Source organism: Cavia porcellus, unplaced genomic scaffold (assembly GCF_034190915.1).
Source record: "Cavia porcellus strain 051 isolate PalLab524CR breed Dunkin Hartley unplaced genomic scaffold, mCavPor4.1 scaffold_17, whole genome shotgun sequence".
NCBI lineage: Eukaryota > Metazoa > Chordata > Mammalia > Rodentia > Caviidae > Cavia > Cavia porcellus.
Genome location: NW_026947500.1, coordinates 8415283 through 8434335, shown reverse-complemented (window position 1 = coordinate 8434335; position 19053 = coordinate 8415283).

Below are 19053 nucleotides of genomic sequence, written 5' to 3'. Positions count from 1 at the left end.
TAGGAAAGTTAAGGACTTCGACTAGAATAGGCATAAGTCCAATGATTGGTATTAGGACAATATGGAGAGATTCAGAGGACTTTGTGTATTCTGAGCACTATACACTATGGAACTTCTCTCACCTGATGTGGTCTTTCTCTCTAACCTAAAACCTACTTGTTTAAAAAAGAAAATAGTTTTCTTTATTCTCTATCTCTTCTATTCCATTAAAGTTTTTAATATCTATCAACTTAATTTGTAGTTATAATGGGTCATACAGAATTTGTGAAATATAGTCACTAAAACCTTTGGAAATATAGATATGACTTGTGAGCTAAAACATGAAATCAGTGGTGATACATATTAAGTTAAACTGATGTATTTATTGGTATTATAGTGGTATTATTGGCATTATAGAGGTATGAAATCTTAAGAGTATCTATCACTTGTGATCTGTACTTTTACTGTGTTCTCCAAGGTGACTCAAAAAAAAATACAACAAAGTACATACCAGAACTTTTGAAAAGTTCTTTAATAGCTTCTTTTTGTTTTATTTTTGTGAATTTTAGTAATCACTATGTACTACTATTACAAAGTGCAGTTGATCTGAGCTCCCTGAAAAGTGTCTGAGATGAAAAAACCAACTGTGATAATTGATGGTCTTTAGCTGGTATAGTGTTCCTTGAAATTACAATATTTAGAGAACACACCAATGTGTTATTCAGGGTAGATAAATTTGTGTCAATATACAAGTATACCAAATATGCACATCACTCCAAGATATACCCCCCAAATATGTACAAAAGCATAAATGTATGAAACCTTAATGCTTTACATTTGCCCAGGTTCAAGAGAGTTCAGTTTAGGGGTTAAAGAGAGGGAATGGAGGCTTCATAAAATTATTTAGTGATCCAGGTTAAATAGCACCTTTGACATCTTCTAAACATTATTATCATGGGTGATCTTGGTTATTCAGAGGGACGAAAATATATGAAGAAATTCTTGTGAGAGAATTTTTTTGGGCCATACTTGGAAGTAGCAAATACCACTTAAGATTCCTGTAGCTAGAATTCAGTGACATGACCACATGCACATTCAGGGAAAGATGGAGCTATCTCCTTGTCATGGCCCAAGGAAGGAGAGGAAATGCATTTTGGTAAAGACCTAACAGACTTTTTAAAGAAATTTAATGAGAGAAGCCTGAGTTGAATTACTGTGCTAGACTGTTGCTGGAATTAATTCCAACTCCTGTGTCTGAGTGATTTCTGAAACCAATCGCTTATTCTTTGAAGAGACCAGAACACTTTAGCATATATTCTCAAATCACATCAAATAAATACTTTGTTCATTTCTGTGTTAGCCTCCCTTCAAATACTATATGTATTTAGAAAAAAACCCTTTGTTTGAAAACAGAAAAGAGGTAAAATTTTTGGAAATTATAGATCTCAATAAATTTCAACACGGTTGTCCTATATAGATTCACACTGTGATTCCCCAGGAGATAGAGGATGATGCAGTTAAGGGATGAATGGAGTTTAGTTCAATGGGGATTTATTTTAGTATTTCTGCAAAGTATCTACTCAAAATATACATCTTTAGGGATTTAGACTAATTTCACTTTTGCTCTCTGAATACGTGATAAGGTGAATAATTTCATAGAATTGATGGCATAGAAATATTTGGTAGAATATATGTAGCACAATTGTCTTACCAAAAATAATAAATCAAAAGCAATTTCACATTTAAATGGTTTATATTACCTTATGTTAACTATAGTGATTAATACAATCAGTAATAGATTGAGGATAACAAAGTAACTATTCTTATGGCAGTATTTGTGTTTGCTCTGAGCAGCAAAGTGAGATCTGCCATAAAAAGTAACCCCATGCTTAGTTATTTAAACAGAAAATAATCTCATTGCAGCTCATATTCCAGGATTTCTTTGCTAACTGATACAACTCCCGATAAATATTTCTCAGCTTTTAATTTTAAATTCAGTTTTCTCCATCCTGTTAAGCAAAACATACTATATTTTTATTTTGAAAAGAATAAAAGCAAATGAGAAAAAATGGGGTCATTCAAAACAAAAGAATGGACATAGTACATAATTTAAAACCATAAACAAGGTGATCTACAATGATTACCATGATGTCTCTTGTTATCTTCAAAAGAATTGCCCATATCATCAGGTACAATAAAATTTAACATAGCAGTATGGAAAAAAATCAATAAAAATAAAACATTGGAGACATTGTAGAACTTCAAAAGCGGGTAATAGTCAAACCAGAATGGGTATCATACTAGTCTTACTGTCTTCAGAAATTTGCCTATAATCTCAGACTTGATACTATCAAACAATAGATTCTAATAAAATCAGTCAAGACAAGACAGCAACCAAACAAGATAGATTCAAATAAAATCAGTCAAACAAGACAGTGAAAGCAATACAGGGCATCAGATTAAGTTAACAGAAATTAAAAATGGTTACCATGGTATATCCTGCTATCTTTGAAATAGCTGTCTATGCCCTAAAACCTAGTACAAGTAGACAAACTGGAACAGAATATAACCGAACTAAACAGAGTGATGAATGCAATATGAGTTTCAAGTCATGATATAAGATTAACAATGTCCCCTGCCTTCCCTATTTAGATAATGTCCCTTTCATTTTCCCAGGGTACGTTATACATATGTATCCCACTAACTCCCTCAGTTTTTAGATTAGGGATGCAACCCACTATTTACCTAAGTAGTTTTAAACCTTTTTATCCCTGTGCTTGGTCTCAATTTATATCCATTTACCTACAAGAGCCTTAAGATTTTCTTTCCTTATACCTGAGTACTTCTTCATTGTATAAAAGTGTTACGTCTTTACAACCAATCTGTAGCTGATGGGCGAGCTACCCCCACTTTTTTCTGGTTATTGGTCATATACAGAATTATTCTCTCATCTTTGATTTTCAATCCATAAACATTATTTCAGGTTAAATATATTTCTTATATAAAGCATTTTAATGGACCCTATCTCCTGATCAACTGTGCCTGTTTCATTTTCATTTTTATTAGTTTCATTTTATTAGTGTATCGAGGCCAACCATGCTAGCAATTATGACCAACCTTCTCTGCCTCATCTCTGCTATACTATTTTTCTGCCCATGGTTGGCTACTTTTCCCTTTCAACCCACAGTCTGCCTCATTCAGTGAGCCCCTCTGTCATTGTTCTTGAAATTATGGTCTTTTATTCTCTTTCTCTAGAATGTCCTTCACTATTTTTTGGAGGGATGTATTGGTGGTCATGAACTCCTCCAGTTCCTCTTTGACATGGAAGTATCTTGTTTCTCCACTGATTTTGAGAGATAACTTTGCAGGGTACATCAAACTGGGTTGGAGGTTATTTTCTTTAAGCTTGGAAAACTTTGCTTCGAGCTCTTCTTGATTTGATGGTTGTGCCGAGAAGTCTGTTGTGATCCTGATGGGTTTTCCTTTATAGGTGATCTGTTTCTTTTCTCTGACTGCTTTCAATATTCTGTTCTTGCATTGAGTTTCTGGGATTTTGATTATGTGTCTGGTTGTAGATCTATTTTGGTTATAACTGGCTGGAGTTCTGTATGCCTCATACATCTGGATAACATTTCCTTTTCCTATGCTTGGGAAGTTTTATTTAATTATTTCTATACTTGTATTTCATTTGTGTTTACCCTGCTTCTTATTTACATTTTTTATTCTTAAGTTATAGATCCTCTTGTCATCTAGCCTTTGTATTTTTACTTCTTGGTCCCTTGTCATTTTTAAGAGATGTTTCCTTTCATGATCACATGTTGCAAACCTGTCTTCAAAGTTTGATACTCTGTATGTAGTTTCTTTGAAGCAATTTTACCAGCTTTCAATGGAGTTTTTAATTTCCTGGTAATCTCTTTTGAAACTGTTTCATATATTCTAGATTTTTTCAATATTCTTCATCTAAGGTTTCTCTATTTTCCATGCTCCTCTATTCTTCCATCTATGTCTTCTTAAAAGGTACTTAGCATTTCTTTTATTATTTTTCTTATATCTTCTTTTACTTGTATTAGAATTCCTATTTTTAGTTCTTTTATAATGTCATAAAGATAATTATGTCAGATGTTGCTTTTTCAGACACCACAGATGTACAACCCCCAATTTCTTCTGTGTTTACCTCTCCTGGGCCAGTACTGTTTGGGTTGGGGACTGAATATATCCTTTTGTTTCTTACTCTTGTCATGTTTCTGATTTCTTCCAGACAAGTAGATAATGTGGGTCTCTGGCACTTCCTCTATTGGCTATGGTCACTCTGAAGCATGCTGGCTAGGGATTGTTGCCCTCCCAGTCTGCTGATGACCACTCAAGTACAAGCAAGATACAAGTCTTCACCAAGTTAGTGTGTGCCACATGGATGGGACCGGTTAAGTATAGTCTCAGGAAGACCTCTCTTTTGCTATTGGATCACACACAGAGGTAGGATTAAATCTGAGCAATTCTCACCAATCTGCTCTGCACTAGGTGTGCTTGACTGAAACTACTGCAGTTCTGTTTCTGGATTTATCTTGCCTGAATCCAAAATGTCACATGGCCAGTTGTCCATTCCTATGGAAGAACTGATTTCTGTGCATGCACTGCAAGCTGGTAGGGATCTCCAAGCTGGATTTCCAAGCAGAGTGCTCCTCTCTGATCCACCCCTCCCCTCTGCGACCACTTCTTCCCACCAAGGTCCTCAGTCTTCCCAACCTCCAACTTCACTGTGACCTCACCTCTCTAGATTCCAGCAGCATTTTGTACATAATGGGACCGGCTCCAGTGAGAGTGAGTCTGGCTACAGCCTTCCATCTATGATTTTCTTTTATTTTTTCTTTTTTCCTTTCCCTTTAGTTTCTTCCTGGTTGAAAGGACCCATCTCCTGCTCTCTGGTCTCCAGGATGTTTTATTCTGGCATCTTAACTATTTCAGAGAGACTTCCTATTTTGCTGCTTACTAATCTGCCATTTTCTGGAACCCCCAAAACATACCATTTTTATAGCAGAGTAAACTCTACTACAATTTCACCACTTTTACCCATATTCTTTCTTTCTTTTTTGTTTTTTAGGAAAAAAGCAAAACAGAAAAAAGGGTAGAAATAATACAGCATTTCAAAAAAGTAAGAAATCACTAGTTGATAAATTACATATTGTTATCTTAGAAATAGTTACTCAAATCACAAAATCAATAAAAAGTAGACAATAAAACAATGATAATACAAGCCATTCTGTTTGATGAACTAACAAAAATTTAGTAATATGGTTATCTATCTTGCACACTTAAACATACATGCAGTTTATATCTTTATAGCACTTTCTCTTCCATTATTACAAGATCTATTATACATTTTGGATCTTATTACTCTTTCAGTTTTTATTATTATTTTTTATACTGGGGAGACAATATAATATTTAGAAATGTGAGTCTGATTTATTTCATATATGAGGATATTCTCAAGCCTTAATCCTCAAGATCAACTTTTCTTATAGCTGAGTAGTATTCCATTGTATAAAAATACCGTATCTTTTTCATCCATTCTTTGGTTGATGGGTATTTTGGTTGTTTCCAAGATTTAGCTATTACAAATTGTGCTGCTATAAACATGGGTGCACATATATCACTGTGACATAACTTTTTCAATTTTTCTGTGAAAATACCCAGGAGAGGAATAGCTGGATTCAATGGACCTTCCAATCTTAGTTTTTTTGAGGAATCTCCATATTGATTTTCACAGTAGTTGCGCCAGTTTACGTTTCTACTAACAGTGGAGAAGTGTTCCTTTTTCTCCACACCCTCATCAACATTTGTTATAGGTAGATTTCTTCGTGGTAGCCATTCTATTCTGGGTCAAGATGAAATCTCAATGCTGTTTTAACTTTCATTTCTCAAATGACCACTGATGGCAAACATTTCTTCATGTACTTATTTGCCATTCTTATATCTTCATCTGAGAAATGTGTGTTCATCTCAGATGCCAATTTTTGGAGAGGGTCTTTGAATTTGGGTGGGTCTGATGCTTTTTTAGTTCTTTTTATGTTTTGGATATAACTTCTTTGTCTGACGGGTTGTTGGCCAAAATTCTTTCTCATTCTATGGATCTTAATTTCACTTTCTTGGTGATTTCTTTTGAAGTGCAAAAACTTTTTAATAAGATGAGATTCCAGTTGATGATTATTTCAAGTACTTCCCATGTGGTTTGTGTTTTGTTCATGAGTTCTTTGTGTAACTCCATGTCTCCAAGATTTCTGCCTACCTTATTTTCCACTAGATTTCATGTTTCTGTTTTAATATTTAGATCTTTGATCCATTTAGACTTTAGTTTTGTGCATTGTGATAGACATGGGTCTAGTTTCAGTCTTAGGCAATTTTTCCAACACTATATTATTAAGAGGATGACCTTTCAGTGAACATGTTTAGTCATTTATCAAATGTAAGGTGACTGAATGTCTTTGCAGTTGTGTTTGTATCTTCTAATCTGTTCCATTGATCCTCAGGTCTATTTCTTTGCCAGTACTATGCTGATTTTATCATTGTAGCTTTATAGTATAATTTCAAGTCAGGAATTGAGATGCCTCCTACCTTGCCTTTTGCCCAGAATTGTCTTTGCTATTCTAGGTTTCTTCTGTTTCCAAATGAATTTTAGTAACGTTTTCTCTATATCTGTAAAGTATATTAATAGAATTTTGATTGGGATTGCATTAAATCTGTACAACAGTTTTGGGAGTATGGCCATTTTCACAATATTGGTTATTCCTAGCCAAGAACAAGGAATATCCTTTCATTTTATAATATCATCTTCAATCTCCTTTTTTAGCATAGCATAATTTTCAGCTTATAGTTCTTTCACATTCCATGTTAGAGTGATTCCTAAATATTTCATTTTAAAGATGTTAGTGTAAAAGGCAATATTTCTGTAATTTCTCTGTCAGTGATTTTTTTTTTGTTTGTTTTCAGGAATGCTATTAATTTTGGAGTGTTAACTTTGTATTCAGCTACATTGCTGAATTTATTACCTTCAGTAGTCTTTTAAGGGAGTTTTTGAAGTCTTCTATGTAGAGTAGTATCATGTCATCTACAAGTAGAATTTAAATCTTTCCTTTCTTATCTCTTTTCCTTTTATTTCTCTCTCTTGTCTGATTGCTGTAGCTAATATTTCCAGAACTACATTGAATAGCAATGTTGATAGTGGACATCCTTGTCTTGTTTCTGATTTTAGAGTGAAGGTTTTTAGTGTTTGTCCATTTAGTATAATATTGGATGTTGGTTTGTCCTAGAGAGCCTTTATCAGATTGAGGTAGTCACCATCTATTCCAAGTTTCTCTAGTGTTTTTTTTTAATCATGAAGAGATGTTAAACTTTATCAAAAGTTTTTTCTGCATCTATTGAGATGATCATATGATTTTTGTTTTTGACTATATTGATTTGGTGTATTGCATTTATTGATTTGTGAATGTTAAAACATCCCTGCATTCTGGGACAAATCCCACTTGGCCATGATGTATAATCTTTTTGATGATTTGCTGCATTCTATTTGCTAGTATTTTATTGAGAATATTTGCATCAATATTCATTAGTGAGAATGGTTTATAGTTCTTTTGGTTGGGTTTTTTCCTGGTTTGGGAATTAGAGTAATACTTACCTCCAGGAATGATTTAGGGAGGATTGCTTCCCTTTCAATGTCATTGAAGAGTTTGAGGAGTATTGGCATTCTAATGTCTTTAAATTTCTTGTGGAATTCAGCTGTGAATCCATCAAGACCTGGGCTTTTTATGTTGGTAAGTGTTTAATTACATTTTCAATTTCAATAGCTGATATTGTGTTATTCAAAATTGTTATATTTTCTTGATTGAGATTTGGTAATTCATATGTTTCTAGAAATCTGTCCATTTCCTCTGTTTTTCACTCAATGCTAGTATAGATTTTCAAAGTGTATATTCATGATCTTTTGAATTTCCATTGGATCTGTAGTAATTTCTCTCTTTTCAGTTCTTATTGCATGAATCTGAGTTTTTTTTTTCATTTTTCTTGATAAGGTTGGCTAAAGGCTTATCAATTTGCTTATTTTCTCAAAAAACCAGCTCTTTGATTCATTAATTCTTTGTATTTTTTAGTATCAATTGCATTAATTTCTGCTTTTAACCTTGTAATTTTCTCTCTTCTATGAGCTTAGGGTTTGACTTACTCTTCTTTTTCTACAAGCTTGAGGTATAATATTGGGTTGTTTATGTGTGCTCATTCTGTTTTATTGATATTACAATGTATTGCTATATATTTCCCTCTGAGGGCCACTTTCATTGTGTCCAATATGTTTTAGTATGTTGTATCTGCATTTTCATTAAATTGTAGGTATTGTTTAATTTCTTCTTTAATTTCACCTGTAACTCACTAGTTTTCGGAAGGTTCTTACTTAATTTCCATGCATTTATGCAAGTTTTGCAATTTCTTTTGCCATTAATTTCCAATTTAAGTGCACTGTGGTCTGATAATATATATGGGATCCCTTTACGTTTACTTAAGGATATTTTATGGGCTAATATATGATCCATTTTGTAGAATGTCCCATGCATAGCTGAGAAGAATGTGTATTCTGATATGGTTGAGTGTAATATTTTGTAAACTTTTACTAAGTCCATTTGCTCACAGGTTTAATACCATTCTGTTATTTCTTTGCTGACTTTTTGTCTAGTTGATCTATCATTTTGTGACAATGGGATATTAAGGCCCCTTTTACAATTGTCTTGCTGCTTATTTGGTTTTTCATATTTATTAGTATTTGTCTTATATAGTTGGGTGCTTCTCTATTTGGTGCTTATATATTTATGATTGTTAGCTCTTCTTTTTGAATTATTCCCTTGACAAGTATGTGATGTCTTTCTTTATCTCTTTTGATCATTTTTGGTTTGAAGTTCACATTGTCTGCAAATAGAATAGCTACCCCTGATTTTTTTGAGTTCCTGTCACATAGAATATTATTTTCCATCCTTTGACTTTAATCTATAAGTTTCCTTTTGAGTCAGATGTGTTTCTTTTATACAGCTGTTATGGATTAAAAACTGGTGGTCAACTTAATGACAACTGAATTAAATCAGCATGGTGCTGAGTGAAAGTTGCCAGCATAAATAGAGATGTGGAGGAGAAGCAAGACATTGTGGGTATCTCTAAGTGTTGCTATTTTGAGCCATTGGTTTTCCTGGAGGAGCTCACCATGTCTAGCTTCCCCAGTGTGAGTTCAACTATAGTCATTGGATGAGCGTGGGGCATTGTTAGTGAGAGTGGCTATGGTTCACTTTGTGCAAGATCTGGTCCTCACTTAGAATATTGCTTCCTGGCTTCAGAGGGGAAGATATGTGCTGCTTGATCTTCAGGACAAACTCATCATGCTTGCTTTCTGGCATGTAGTTGACTGTTTTTATTGTTGGAGGAGCTCAGGACCACCACGTCACAGAGGATGGCTATAGTGATTTTAAGGACTGTCCTGGTCTTTATTATGAGTATGACTTCTCAGCTCCAGTGTAGAACACTCAACCTACCAGCACAGCTCCTTGACCTTGCTGTCATAGACTTTCTAGCTACCACCACTGATTGGGTCTTCCCATCATGGATCCATAACATAGCCTGGTGTGAGACCTTCTTGTGGTCTCTAGACCTCCAGTTGGACTTATGGGAGGCATTGGCATGGACTGTAGGTTTTCATCTGGTCTCTAGACCTCCAGTTGGACTTATGGGAGGCATTGGCATGGACTCTAGGTTTTCATCTGGACTCATGCAGGACATTGCTATGGGATCCAGGCCCTTGGATGAATATTCTGTGTCTTTAGTGTTGTGGAAAGATTTCCTGCACTTTCTTGTGTTAAACTATGGGTGACTATCATAAAATAACATTATAAATTCTGTGTCCTGATTTTAACTGTTCTCCTTACAACCCCTGAGTACAGCAACTGCATATTGTTGGATCCTGTTTCTTGATCCATTCTGTCAATATATTTCTTTTAATAGGTGAATTAAAGCCATTTACATTGGTGGATATAACAGATATGTACTGTCTCAACTTTGTCATGCTATTTTCCTGCTGTTGGTTTTCTGCTTTTCTCTATTATTTAATTGCTTGCTCTGTCTGGTGGTTTCTTCTGTTGTTGTTTGGGAAATTTGAGTCATTTTCATCTCTGTCTAGTATGTCTTTCAATATTCTTTCCAGGGTTGACTTGGTGGACATGAATTTCTTCAATTATTCTTCGTCATGGAAGTATCTTATTTCTCCATTAAATTTCAAAGAAATTTTTGCAGGGTTCATCAATCTGGGTTGAAAGTTGTTTTCTCTCAGGGCTTTAAACCCCCCACTCCAAGTTTATCTTAACTTGAGGGTTTGTGCTGAAAATTCTGCCATGATTCTAATGGGCTTACTTTGATAGGTGAGTTGTGTCTTTTCTCTAACAGCTTTTAGTATTCTGATTTTATGCTGTATGTCTAGGATCTTAAACATTATATGTCTGGGTGTAGATTTATGTTGGTTGTGCCTGGCATTCTATATGCTTCACTTATCTGCATATGAAATTCCTTCCCATGTTTGTGAAATTTTCTGCTATTACTTCTGTAAATACTTTATTCGTGTCATTTGTGTTGATTCCTGCACCTTCATTGATGCCTATAAGTCTGATATTGCTTCTCTTGACATCATCTGGAATTTACTGAATTGTCATTTCATGCTGCTTTGTTATTTTAAAAAGTTCTATCTTTTCATGATCCCTAGCTGTAATCCTGTCCTCAAGGTCCAAAATTCTATCCTCAGATTCATATAAATGGTTTTTTCATATTTCAAAGAATTTTTATTTCTTGGATATCTCTTTGAATTTGTTTCATGCATTCTAGTTGTTTTCTCTATTGTTCATTCAAGATTTCAATCAGTTTCCCAAGCTCAGGAACTTTTTTTTTTAACTACCTCTCCTCTAGCTATGCTGAACAACTCCTTTATTAAGGTCATCATTTCTGTTTTTTTGTGAGAAACTATTTCTTTGATTTCATCTGTAGCTTCTTGGATTTGTTTCTTTATTTAACTTGCTATCCTTTCCAAGATTTCAGATGTATGACTTTTTTTGGCTGCAATACTATTTATTTTTTAAAATTTTATTTTAAAGAGGGTAAAACTAAACAGAACAAAGCAAAACAAAGCAGATCAGAGGAAAACAATGTAGGTGACACAGATTTCAAAGCAAGACAACAGAAGATTAACACTGGCTGCTGTAATGTCTCTTGTTTTCTAAATAGTTGTCAATATCTTCACACACAATGAATTCATATAAAAATTATATTAAACTGATCAGAACAGAGTGATGAAGGCATTATAGGCCTTCAAAATCAGACAATAGGAAAATCAACAGTGGCTGCCATAATGTCTCTTGTTCTCTTCAAAATAGTTTCCATACCTTCATGTATGTTGAAATTAAACAATACAAAACAGACTAAAATGAATCTGAACAAAGAATAATAACATTACATTTCACAGCATGATGATAGAGCTTCAGAAATGGATACCATTCTCTTTTTATTCAATGTAGCTGTTCATTTCATCATGTATTATATAATTGATTCTCATAAACTGTTTAAGAGACGTTCTATGAATGTATAAGTCTCTACACGTATACCTATCCTTTCTGTATTAGAGGGAAAAATGAAACAAAACAAAACAAAACAAATTACTAGAAAAACATGAAACAAAAAACACAAATAAATAACAATAGCAAAGAGCCAAAAACATGACAATATAGGCCTTCAAAACAAGGTGGTAGTAGCATAACTAGTGTTGTTATTTTACATACTGATCTTGAAGAGTTCTTCAGATCACCATACATTAACATTCACAATTTTTCCAATCCTTTTAAAGTCCTCTATTTCAGTGTCTCCTGTACTTGCTCCTGAAGGAATAGATGTTTGAATTGCATTTTGCTTTTTCTTTTGGTCATTTTCACCTTTCTAACTAATATTTGGTCTTTCAGTCCCACCAGTTTCAACTGTTGGTAATGTGTATCTTAGGGTCCTAGTGTGTGGTTGATGTTTGTCCAATTGCTGGGTACCACACTGAAAAAGAGGGCCAGTCACCTTAAATTCTCCTGCAGGGCCTGTGGGATGAGGCCTATATTCTTCCTGGGCTGACTAGCTCAGGAGTATTGATGGAAGTCAGCCCTTTTTTACCACTGTTACGTCTTCGTGTTCTAGGCCACAAGATCTCCCTGTTTATAGTATTTGTCTTAGCTAGGACCTTGCTGTGTCACTGGATGTCTCATAAGCCCTTTTAACATTCTCCAGGTTGGGAGAGGTCTTATTGGAACACTCTTCAATCCACCTGTATGGAAGAAGGACTCAATCACACTCTAGTCAAGCTTGCCAAGGTTATATACCTGGAGAAAACTTCACTACTGCTCCTGTTTACTCACTGAAGACCTCTATTTTAGGGGCAAACATACCACATTGATGGAAGCCTGCTGAGGTCTTCTGTTTGGATGAGGGCCACTGAGCATCAACCCAGCAAGGTTAATCCACTGGACTCTGAGATGGAGGTCCAGGGACTGAAGGTTAGAAGGCAGGCCTCCAATATTATTTCAAATCCTCAAGTCTGGATAAAACTTAATCATCTAATAATGTTACAATATAACATACTGTTACCTACATTGATATGATCATTCTAATGGAACAGGAAAGCATGCCATTAAAGCAGTACCCTGCATGACTTGATATGACCTATATACAGCATACAAAACAATGAAAAGATATGAATCTAAAACAAGTGATGGGAGACACACAGAGCTGTTGGGAAGAATCAGTTCATGCACTCAGAATTAACATTAATTCAAGTACTTTGCATTCAGTTTACTTTTTTCTTTCTGCTTTGTAAGAGATGATGTTGTAATATTGTAATTATAAAGCTCCAGCTTTGAATGAGTGATGGCAATTTGGACCTAACTAGTATTGCTATATCTTGAAAAAATATATATAAATTAGCCTTAATTTTTTTTTCTCCTTGTTAATCTAAGCATAGATATTCCCAGGGATATTGTTATACTTTTTGGTGTGATTCTGAATGAGAATGAATAATGTAGATACATGTGGTGATTTATTTTTTAAACAGCATTTTTAATTTTTTAATTCATTTATTTATTTTTTTGCCCATCTTATAGGAAGGTATGGTGAAAGTTAAATATCTTTAGTTCACCAGCAGTGGCTGACGGTTTAGCCAACATCTAAGCACTTCAAAGGATTTTTCTTTACGAAAAAACAAAACAAAACAAAACAAAACATAGAGATAGATAATGCCTTTAACTTTCAAAACAGGCTCAGGGTGTATGAATATTTGGATCTAGTTGCAATGCCAAGCGGAAACACTGAATGACACCTAGAATTTGGAGGCAGATTTATTTAATATTGGACAGGCACTGATTAGTCCCTCAGAATGTCAGACTTCAAAGACTCAGGGAGGGATGTTTTTATAAGATTGCAAAGAAGGGGTAGTGTACAGAGGTAGAGTCCTTGGCTGTCTTTCATTGGTTCTTACAATATGCCTCACAGTGACCAGTCATTTCTAGGAAATAAAAGCAACTGGAGCTGATACTGAAACTATTACCTAGAAAACGGAAGTATACTGGCTGGAGTGTGTGTGTGGGGGGGGGGATTTCTGCTACATTTCTCCCCTCTCAGTTTTCTCAGGAAATCTTTTCTGGGCATGTTGCATGTGATCTGCGACAAGGCCCTACTAGAAGTAGTAACTTTAGGTTTGTCAGGATCCCAGGATGGATCTTAACCAATGCCCCCAAGTTTACCTTATTACAGTTTTTCCCTAAGCTGTTGTTAGGAAGAGATATAATTTAGACCTATCTGTTCCATAACATTACTCTAGCAAGTAGTAAGGTAATCTGATGTAGGAGAGTAACAAATGTGTTTTGGACCCTTATCAAATCTTTGTCAAGTGTCTAATTGGTTGTTCTGTTCTCTTGGGGCAACTACCCAGAGTTAAAGGCAAAAACCACGGCTAGCAGGGGACATGGAGGTAAGGACTAGTAAGCCTGAAAAGACATAAAAATCTAGGGGAATATATATTTTGTCAGGATTCAGCCTTGCATGGACTGGTCAGTGTTGAGTGACCAAAGCAGAGTTTTGAGTGTATTGTCTCTTCAGAGTGTCTATCTGGTCCAAGTAAATTCTCCAGTGGACTGAAGCCTGGATTTCTGAAACTTGTAAATGTAGTTAATATGCACTTGTGTTATATGTGTATGGAAGAGTGCCTTTAGCTCCAAAATTTTTTGGAGCTACCCACAAGCTGTTTCTGTAGGACTGTTTAATTTCTCAGCTTTTTAGAACTTGTGAGGTGTACACTGCATATAGTTTTTATTTAGTTATCTTTGCTCCAAATGCAGGCCTATTGTTGCTACCAAAGATCCAGGGTAAGCCCATCATCACAGCAGGACTCCACAAACTTTTGTTGCCCTCTCAGCTCCTAATTGTATAGAAGCCAGAAGCTCCAAGAAATTTGTGGTTTCTCCCTTACTGGTTAATGTTGTTGTTATATTAACGTAAATCTGGCTGGATCAAAGGCATGTTAATTTTTTAACCAGTGGCTGCGATAGTGTCGAAAAAATTATGTGCTTTTCCAGCAGAGAGCTTGAATATCATTAATCAGAAGTGCATTGATCTTCTCCTTGAGGGTAAACAAGTTTTGAACCTCTAGGAGGCTGAGTCCAGGTCAGTTGTCTTTTGAGTACAGAACTCAGATCTTTCCATGTAAATATGAAGAGGAGCTGGCTGACAGCAGCCAATTGAAGGCAGAACGCATTCTTTAGGTTCAGGCAGGTGTGCCAGATGGGGGCAACCACAGTGGCATCGGAAGCTCAGGGATTGTGAACAGGCTTTACACTCAGGAGAAGTTTATTTCAGCAGTTTGATAGTCTATGAACATTTTGCAACTCCGAAGCCTGTGAATGTATGGCTGAATTTCTAGCTGAGTCTCTGCTATCAGCCTCTGAATTGCCCAAACCTCTGTACAAATACTTGAATCTCATCACTAAGGGCTTCCTCCCCTTTTTGCCTACATGCTTTAATAGCCACTTTCTTCTGATCAAGAAAGCTGAAAAGTTCATCTTGGCCTGAGACCTAAATGCCCAAGTGCCACATGCTGTTCCATACCTCCTGAATAACTGTGGGATACGCACTCCACCAGATGCTGAGTAAATCCCCTTCTTGACTGGAAAGTTGTACAATTTTTTTCTAAAGCCATGCGCCTGTGTCTGGAAGTAAAGTGTGCAAGTATATGCTGTATTTACAACCAATGGCAACATTGAGAAAACTTTTTCCTTATCCAGAACTGGGTTCTGTTGGCTTTGGATTTAAATAGTGTTGGTAGCTGGTTGCTAGGAAAGTGTTTAGTTCCTTTTCCTATCCAGTATCTATGTGTATTTCCTTTCCCTTGAGCATCAGCTGGACTTGATGTGCTGCTTTTGATGAATAGAGCACAGCAAAGAAATAGGATATGATCCACTGGATTAAGTTACAAATGGAATCTGGTTTTCACCTAGATTACCTCTCTTGGAGTTCTATATGCTTCCAATAGCAGTCAGATATCATGTTGTGAGCTGCTCTGTAGATAGGTCTACATGAGAAGAAAGTGAGCCTCTTGGTCTAGAAGCACATGAGGAACTAAATTCTACCAACAATCACGTAAGTTTAATGGAAAGTGGTTTCCTCCTCACTAGATTCTTCAAATGAGATCATAACTTCACAAACACTCTGATGGAAGCCTTGTAGGACACTCTGAGTCACAAGACCCAGCTAAGTTTCTTCTGCTTTCTTATGAACTATGGATAATGTATTAGTCCATGTTTACAAGAGTTTTCAGTTCTGGGGCAAGGCTTTCTCAAGGAATATCAGCTAAAACACTTCCCTCCCATTTTCCTTTATATACTTTCCAACAGCAATCCTCAGTAAAATGGGTCTTTTGTACCCAGAACCACAATGACCTGATTAAGCTGTATGTTCCTATTCAAGTTGATAGTAATTAACTTTCACAATTCAGGTCTTGTCAGCTTGATAACCAGATATATTTTTCTTTAAATCATAGTCTCCATCAGGAGATTTATAAAAAATTAACATGCCTTTGATCCAGCCAGATTTACGTTAATATAACAACTATATATATGATTACATTGCATTGATTTCCACACAAGAAACAAATATTCAAGGGCTCTCAAAATTCAAAATTCAAATCACAATACCTTGACTAGATAACCTGATTCCAAACAGGCATTAAAAACTACAAATGTACAAGCTTCACAACAACTCCTTTCTTTTGCTTTAGTCCAGATCTTAAAAACGCACTTAATACTATACAATAATTAAAATACCAAAAAGCAAACAAGAAAAGTGATACCCACAAGTAAAAAAAAACATACATTTACAAAGTGCAATATAGTGTACCCACATTAGAAAAACTTTGGTTTCTCAAGTTTTAAAAGTCCTTTGGTTTTCATTTATGCACATGATTTAGAAATACTGAAGAAAATAACATCAAATGCTTCACCATCGTATTATTACATTGCAATCACATTAGGAGAGAGCTACTGCAATTACCATCCTTTCGTTCCCTTAACTTCAACAACAGAGCATGGCAACACCAGAAGATACCCGAATGTACAGTTGCTCTGTCATGTCACCATTTCCATTGTCTTGTTCCTTCTCAAAAACCATGCTCTTTGCTTCATCCTTGCAATCTGTAGCTCCACAAGAGCTCCAGTGTGGTCAAACTTAAAACTGCAAGTTACCCTGCTGGACTCTCTGCTCCTGATTCCCAACATAGTTATGGCCAAAAGTCCTCAGCATTGACCACAACACCACCTCAACAGTAGATGCCTTGAAATGTCTTCTGTCACCCAGGCACAATTTCCAGACATAAGCAAAATGCAAGCAAAACTTATGTCACTGCATATACTGCCTGGGATCCAACAGCACCTTTCCAGACTCTTCCTATGAGCAAATCCAAAGGCCTTTCAGTCACATAACCAGAAAACTTAACAGCAATTACCCTATTCATGGTACCAATTTTATCATAGTCAGTGCTTACAAGAGCTTTCAGGGCTGGGCAACACTCCAAGGATGGTCAGTCTTTCCTTTTGTTAATCTTCCCTAAAGTGACTCTTCCTCTTCCAGAACCAATTAAACTTGGCATTCTCACTCAAGTTTTCAATCTGTTAACCAACACAGATAATGAATGTTGTGAAATGCTAAAATGTAAGTTATTTTTTTAAAAATTTGCAATAAATAATACAATATTCAGGAGTTATGTCTTTTCCCAAGAATATAGCAATGGTTTTTGATGCCATTTTGAGTTTTACAAGCTCTTGGACAGACTAAACGAAAATTAGAATTTGTCTGGTATGAGATAAATATGGAAATGGTAATTAGAAAAAAAATTATAAATATCATTTTTATAATTAATTGTATTATGTGTAGTTTACAAATATCCTTAAAAATGAAATTATAGCATTCAACCACATATTTTTATTAAAATATCTGTGGCTATTATTTTGTATAAGTAGTATCACTTTGGTTTTCTCTGCCTCTCTACTGCTATATATATAAATGGTGGTTGGTGATTTATTTTGTAGGCCTGCCTCCTCTGCCCAGGTTACAGAATCTTGAGATAGGAATCATACTAGGTATAAGTAAAGAATGGAAATTGTATATAAGCAAACACTCTTATCTACCTTGAAGAAGAGTAGAGGTATACACAAGGCACAGTTGTGTTATGTTAGATTGCAAAATTCTTTCTGAACTATAATATGAAAAGAAAGACAATGTAAAGTTTGAACAACTGAGGAAGTGGATTATAGTGAGCATTTGTTTTAGCTGTCAATGTTCAAATGTCCTTTTTATTCCTTTTTGGTCCCAAGCAAACTTACTTAACGGCAGGGCCTGTGTTTCTACTGTGGTGTCTGCATTGAGCTATGCAACCTACACTCCATGAATTAGATGTTCCACCATCGGACTTAGATGAGACAGGAGACTCAGAAGACAATTAAAACCATTAGTGAGCCTTCATTACACAGTCGACAGTCTTGGAGTTTAACCAGTATTCTTGGAAGGTATTTCTTCTGTGACTTTCTGTGTATCTTTGCTTTATTTTGTGTTGTTTCTGACTTTAGTTCCCAAATATTTTGATCAGCTGCGTGAATTCTTCAGTATTTTTTGGATAAATTCTATCTATGTAAGTTAGCCAGAGACAATTTCTGTTTGGTATAAACTTAAACTCTTGATAAAAGATTAAAAAAAGAAAAGATGCTTCTTCATCAATTAAGGTGAGAAGATTGCTTGGGAAGTTGTGTCAGAAGTACAAATACACTATTGAAGTGCATCATCAAATAATATCATAAAAACTAAAAGATAATACGTGGGTGAGACAAAGAATTTGAGACTTTACTTAATAAATTTTGTAAAGAAGTAAAATGGAAACATAATTCATTTTTACTTAGATCAAAACAGTTATCAATACATGCATTTATATTTTGTCAGATACAATGTTAGGTATTTATTGACATAACATGCTAATAGTCTTATGAACTTTATGCTAACATTAGTTTAGTGTGAAAAAATGAGTTTTTTAGCTTTTTAATAAAATTATGAGACAAAATTTTGAGTTTACTTAACAATTTAATATTTTTTCTTGTAAAATGACAGAAATTTCAGAAGCAAGATATTTTGCCACAGTGATGAATGTAGAAGATATTTTATACTGACAATCCTAAAAAATGGTCTTACTCTATCTTTTACAATTTTTCAACAACTCTCTTCAAAGATGAACTGGTTGTTTATCTTCAGTTAAACTAGGCCGAGTTACATTGGAATCACTCATGTTTAAGATCAACTATTCTATTTTGTCATCTGAAATAGGTTTGTTTACCCTTATATCTGGCTAAATCTTGGTTGTTTATCTTGTTTTGAATCATCAACTATGACAAAATGACACTGCATCTGTTCCAAATGTAGATCACAGGTCGTACATAAATCGTT